The sequence below is a fragment of the Haliotis rubra genome, unplaced genomic scaffold (assembly GCF_003918875.1).
Source record: "Haliotis rubra isolate DU_JTF1 unplaced genomic scaffold, ASM391887v1 Scf2154, whole genome shotgun sequence".
In the NCBI taxonomy this organism is placed as follows: Eukaryota; Metazoa; Mollusca; class Gastropoda; order Lepetellida; family Haliotidae; genus Haliotis; species Haliotis rubra.
The window spans coordinates 1-6,545 of record NW_025766175.1 but is presented as its reverse complement, the minus strand read 5'-3'; the positions used below and the strand labels follow the sequence as shown (position 1 = coordinate 6,545).

General features: G+C 51.7%; 1 non-coding gene across 1 annotated transcript; it reads right to left on the bottom strand.

Annotated features, from left to right (window-relative positions):
• Positions 1-729: 729 nt before the first annotated feature.
• Positions 730-801, bottom strand: Trnam-cau. Its single transcript has one exon. It is a non-coding gene; the product is annotated as a tRNA-Met (tRNA).
• Positions 802-6,545: the final 5,744 nt, after the last annotated feature.

The window sequence follows — 6,545 nt, the reverse complement described above, 5'->3', positions numbered from 1 at the left end:
CAAGTCCTTGTTCTGGGAAAATTTAGCCGTGATCGCCTTGGTCATCACTTCCAGACTGACCGTGTCCCACACTGTTTGAGTGAAACCTTTCACACATCGCCCCAGACGTTTTGCTTTGCTGGAACAGCCTCGTGCAGAATCTGGCGTCGCACTGTCGTAATCTCCAAAGTACATGGCTTTAGAGTACATGTAACACTGTTCAACACAATTAAATGTAACACCATCCAAGGTAAACACAGCTGGATGAAAGTTGCTGAACGGTGACTGGATTCCATAGAAGAATAGCCAGGGGAGTGTCACTTGTGACTGTGCCTTGTCCGTGGGAGTCTTGAGACCCAGCAAGGTCATGGCTTCTGTTTCTCCACATTCCTCCAAAGCTTTGCAGAAGAGGGAGTAAGCTTGGGGTCCACGTCGGGGAAGCATGTCTAACAATTCTCTGACCACGGTCAAAGGAGGTCGAGGTTTTTCGATAATCTCTGCCTTCATGAGGATGGTCAGGACTTTAAACGTCATCAGTTTGTCGACCACGGCTTCGACCTGCTTGATAGCGAGCACGAGACCACAGCGATTCTCCCTAAGCCTATCGCGGTGAACGGATTCCATCCTTCTCTTTTCTTAGACAACAGAATCTGTAATGACTCTGACAGAAACGTCTCTTTATATATACACACAGGGTCGTGATGACGTCATAGGGTGTGTGACGTCAAACTAGAAAGAAAAAATTGTCGTTAGCAGAGCGTGGTTTCGATCCACGGGCCTCTGGGTTATGAGCCCAGCACGCTTCCACTGCGCCACTCTGCTCTCCCTTCTCTTCCCTTTTTTGTGACAGTACCTATGACATGATAAACGTGACCGTGGCCTCCACCAGGTCTGAGTCTAAGAACAGGGTACAACAGGATTGAGGGTGACCATGGACTCCACCAGGTCTGGCCCTGAAGAGAGAGAGAGACGACATAACACAAGAGTACAATACAATCACAATTTATTGAATGATAGAACAACAAATGAACAAGGCAATCACATTTTATGGGTTAAACATCAATCGATCAGAGCATGTCTGCATCAAAAGTCCATGGGAGGGATGGGTTCACTCTTTATAGCCATAGGGGAGAGTTTCCCTGGGGACGCCTTGGGGGTCGTACTGCACTCGGCGTTTGGTGTAGACCAAGCGATAGGTTTTGGTGGTGTCCTTGGACAGCAACACGTTGCCCTGACGAAGTCCTCCGCGAATGATGCGGTGTGGAGTGCGGGACCGTGATGTTGGCTTGATCCCTCTGACAGACGAGGTTCTTCATGCTGTCAAAGTGGACATGTTGGCTCGCCCTGTGATTTAAAGTAAATCCTCGGACCTTGCTGATGCCCACACTGCCGTCAGATTGAGGATGGCGCAGCTTGTAGCCATAATTCTTGGGTCCTGCCGAGACAAAGGTTTGAATGCTGTTGCCCCTCCCAGTTCATCAGTCAGCTCCCCAAAGGTATCTCCCAGTGGCGGGTTGTAACTTCGTGGACGGTGAATGTAAATGATACTGTCCGTATCAAAATAGAGGAGGACACGTCGATCCAACGGTTGCAAATAAGAATACAACTTGAGACGGGCTTGTGCTGTCACCCAGGCTGCAATGGCCACATTGTGGGCTGGATGAGGTCGTGAAAGTCTGCCTGAGGTTCATGAGTGACACAGATGAGGTCTTCATTGATGATGTTAATGTCTTTCACCACCGGCGCTCATCCCGGAGGAGGGCAAAGTACCTCTCAGGGGAACTGATATATTCCGTCTTGGCAAACCCAGCGCGTTGACCAAACTTGCCCCAGTGATTGTTCAGGCAGGCCTTGGCTAAGGCACGTAGTCCTGGGTTTTTGTGAATGCGAGCAGGATCCAAGGTGACTCCCTCTTTCTGCTGTATCTCGTGGATGTAGGCGCTTGGGTCTGGACAACCTTCGGGGTAGCCACTGGCCTCTTGCTTGATCTTGAAGAAATTGTTGACATACTTGGCAAACAGTCCTCCCTCTTGGGTGTCAGGGTCGTAGGTGGCAAGCGTGTCAAAGTGCCAAGCCTCAAAGATGTGAAGCACTTGATAGCCGCACTTTTCAACAGCAAACTGAAGCTCTTTGCTGACGTAGGTACCGATCCATGCCCGGTCTTCATCCCGTGGGGGCAGGGGCATCAACTGCTCTTCAGCACCGCACGTCGGCGGCACAGTGGAAAGAGCAGTTTGCCTTGACACTTGTAAGGAAGAACAGGATGATAGAGGTCGGTGGGTGGCAAGACTCGGCACTGGATCAGGCCGTGGAGCTCAAACAAGTCAGACACGGGAGGATGATCTTTGATCTCGGGGTGTCCCACGGGAAAAGTACCATACTTGCAGATGTAAGGGTACAGCGAGCAAACGTCCACATATTTGATTTCTTCATCTTCTTTGGCTTCGTAGTACAGTTTGGTGGCGTTGGTACGACCTCCAAAGCATCTCTAGGATTCAACGGGTCAGGCATGTAGGCATGGGGTCCTTGCAGGGTAGTCAGGAAGGCTCTCAGATCACCGTTGTCTTTCTGTTGTTTCAGAAAATCGCATTCCCAGAGGGTCACCACTTGGCCGATGTCGGGATGTTGGCGTAACACACCCAGGCGGTACATGGTATGATGGTATCGTTCCCAAGGGGTGGTACCCAAGCTAGTATGGCGTTCACATCGGTCCGTCTTGTAACAGCGAGTACAGCCATGCCAGAAACAGCCCAAGTATTCATACACGGTGCGTGTCTTGGCGTCGTAGCCATCTGCCATGTAACGACTTCCGTCAGCACAGTCAAAGCCTACTTCTCCACCATTCCGAGCATGTTGGATGTGGACCCCAGGGTGTTGATGCATGACCCAGTTGAGCCAGTGGAGACACTGAAGCGAGTAGCGACGCTGGGGACGATAACCTTGAGTAGGTAGGATGGCGATGGTGCGGGGTTCCAAAAACTGTTTTCGGAAGGTGAGCATGCAAGCCATGGGTAGAGTCACTGCTTCATAGAAAGGGTCCACGTTGTTCTGTTGGATGAATATGTTGCGGAATGCAGCACAGCCTCGACGCAAAATGTCCACATCACTCTGACAGTAAGTCAACAATTCTTCATCAGATCAAACACAGTCCCTTCAGCCACCCGTGCATCGTACCAGGCCAAAGAAAGCTTTGCGTTCGGCAGAAAACATGCTGTCAGGATCGTAAGGTAGACACGGGAGGATAAGGACCCACATAGCCTTGGTGAGCTTCGGTGTTGAAGAAGTGAGGGAAGTAGCCTTTCTTGAGTTCCGTCAAGGCAAACGTTTTTGGAAACTGCTTCAGAGCCATCGTGAGGAAGTTGAGTGAATCCTTGAAAACAAGACGTCCCACGGTCATCTGCAAGATGTGATTCCCACGTAGTGTGACCTGGGGTGCTTTCACGAGATGTTGATGGAAGTACTGTTGGAGCAAGTGTCCATCATACCCTCGGTAGTTGTGAGCAATGACCAACACGTCGTCATCATCAAGGGTAGGGGAAATGTCATCTTCGTCGTCTTGTTCTTTGTCGTCGTTGTCTTGTTCTTCATCATCATCATCATCGGGTTCTGGTGATACCAGTTTGGGTTGTTTGGAGGCACGGCCTGCCTGGCGGCTGCTGCTGGGATGCCTTACGTTTCTTCTTCTGCTTCTCTTTCTTTTCCACCAGGGACATCAGCCAGTCGCCCATGTCCTTCAAGGTCGTCGATCCTCGAAACACTTTGATGCGGCTAGGCCCTTCTCCTTCTTTACGCCAGGGACACTTGTCACACAACTGATCCGAAGCCTCGGAAATACATTTTCCACATCCTAGATGCACCACACACAAGTTGGGAACATGAGTTCCTTGATCTTGAGTACATTCAAAGTCATAGAAGATGAACTGACGCTGTTGCCGTTCTTTGTCTTCATCCATTTTTTCACCGTCTTCATTTTGTTTCGGTGGTTCGATGACGGACATGTAACACTGGTGGTTGGGTTTCAAGGGTTCTTTGCAGATCTTGCAGTCCCAATTCGTGCCACACTGGTGGTTGGCCATGCCCTGGATTTTCTCACGTTGACTTTGGCATAGCAACGATGACAGGTGTGGATGGTGGAGCAGGTGCTGGGATGCTTGGCGGAGGCCATCCGATGGCGTTCAAAGCAGGTAGGGTTTGGAACCATCCGCCACATTGGAGACAGGAGAGCCCTCCTGACCACGTCGCCACAGTATCAAGACATTGGCACCAGTAACATCGAAATTCTCGGGTGCAACGATGATCTTCAGCGTGGGCGTAGCCTTGGTCACACGTTTCACAATAGTAGGGATACCCTGTGAAGGCAGGCATGGAGGTAATGACATCGTAATGGTGATGGTGATGATAGAGGTGAAGGATCTTGGTGGGTTGAGGCACTTCACTCTTGTACAGGAGGCGATTCATCACCTCTTGGGAGTAGACTTTGAGCTGATAGTAAGGGGCCAAACGTTGACTGAACAACTCCCACGTGGCACGCCCTGTACAAGGACCTTCGGGGATCTTGAGTTGGCGAAACAAGCCCTTGGCAGCCTTCAGTTGCGCTGGTCTTTCGATGGTCACACAGGTGTTTCCCATTCCTTGGTCCATTCTTTGGTCACAGGATCGGGTTGGTGTTAAGTGGTGACTGGCCACGACCAGGGCACGCGCAAAAGCAGAGCTGATCCTCATTCTTGATTTGAGCGATGCATTGTTTCTTTTCCAGGAAGCGTTTAAGCCAGCGAGGTGTGTTGCCCGGCCGTGTCCCTCACCGATACGATCAGGATCCTCTACATGCAGTAAGAAAATGTCCATGGTGTCATCGATATGTAAGTCGTGGTTGCTTTGTTGTACTTTTTCCACTTCGCCCATGATGTGTTCCCCTGGAGGTCACCCATCCGCCGAAACGTGATTCGAATGTCTGTATCCAGGGCGGGGTGTTCCAGGGCCAATCCACGCGATCACCATCCTGGCCACCCACATCGTCTCTCAAATCTGCTAACACGGCATCAAACTGTTCTCTGAGAACGGCAGGGAAGGTCTTCAGGCTGTTGACGCTGCAGCCAAACAGGGTTGAACTTCAGGTGGTAGCGCTGGGTACCAGTCCGGAATTTCTTGGTTGTTTTGAGTCGTCCGCTCCAACTCGTAGGGCACAGGCTCCTCTTCAAGTTCATCTTCGTTCATTCGTGGTGACGACATGGTGAGAACTGGTCAGAGCCACGCTGAGCCTGGTTTATATACATCACGTCACCCTATGACGTCACAATAGAGTCGTGCCAGTGCGCACCATGAGCTCATGTGTTATTTATAGGAATGATGTCATACCCCATGACGTCACACTAGCCTGTTGAGTCAGGAGGAGAGTGGTGCGAACCGGATGCAACCGGTGCGAACCAGATGCGTCAAAGTGACGTCATCAACCCCAGCTATATAAATTCAAGGTTTTCCAGCACTCCTCATCAGTTGCTCACTGAAACTGGAAGCATGCAGTCGTCTCCGCCTCCGCCTCCGCCTCCTTCCGTTGCCGCCTGTGCGAAACAGATGACCACAGTTATCTACACTGTCCCAAGGTGACCTGTGCCGAGTGTGGTGCTCAAGGTCATCGCTATTACGTATGTCCCAAGAAGACCAAGGACAACAACAAGCACGATAACAACACCTGCTACAACTGTGGAAAAAACGAAGGTCATCTCAGTTACGCCTGTCCACATCCCTGTCGTCACTGTGGTCAAGAGGACCATAAGGTATGAACTGCTCTAACAAGGGCCAGAAACGTCCGGCTCCCCACCTACCAGCCAAGTGAACCGCCAAAGAGAGTGAGTAAACGTGAAAGCCATCATTTACTGGCTCTACTCCATGACAAGGTCCTCCTCGTTCAAGATCGCATAGACACCATGTACTCTCTACTTCAGCGCATCTTGGGTTTGTCGAACCCATGGACGATTCCAGTAGCAGTGCCTCCAGTGCACCACCATCACCACCATAGATACCTCGGTGATCTCTCACCCACTCATACCAACGGCCCTTTTCAGGGCCACCCACCTGGCTCGAAAGAATGCTACATCCAATGTTGTTTTAACCACACACACACACACTTGTCTTGTCTAGCCACGCCATCGTGTCCGCCTCACCCCTCTCTCCCTCCCTTCCCTCTCCTTTCCTCTCCTTCCCTTCCCTTCCCTCTCCGTCCGTCCGTCCGCCGCTCGTCCGTTCCGCCATCTTGAAGGCGTCTACGCTCGCGAGATCCGCGAGAATCCACGAGATCCGCGAGATCTCACGCGATCCACCGGATGGGACGCCATCTTGAAAACGCGTCCGCCATCTTGGCCCGGAGGTGACGTCATCGTCATGTGCGCGCACCCACCGGAACCGGACGTGACGTCATCGCGATGCGTGCGCACCCACCGGAACCGGAAGCACCGGAACCGGAACCCGGAGTGACCGGGACCGGAAGTGATCTCCCTGATGGCGGCACATCCGGTCACCGTGGGTCGCCATCTTGATCAAGATGGCGGCGCCATGGGGACCGGATGTGC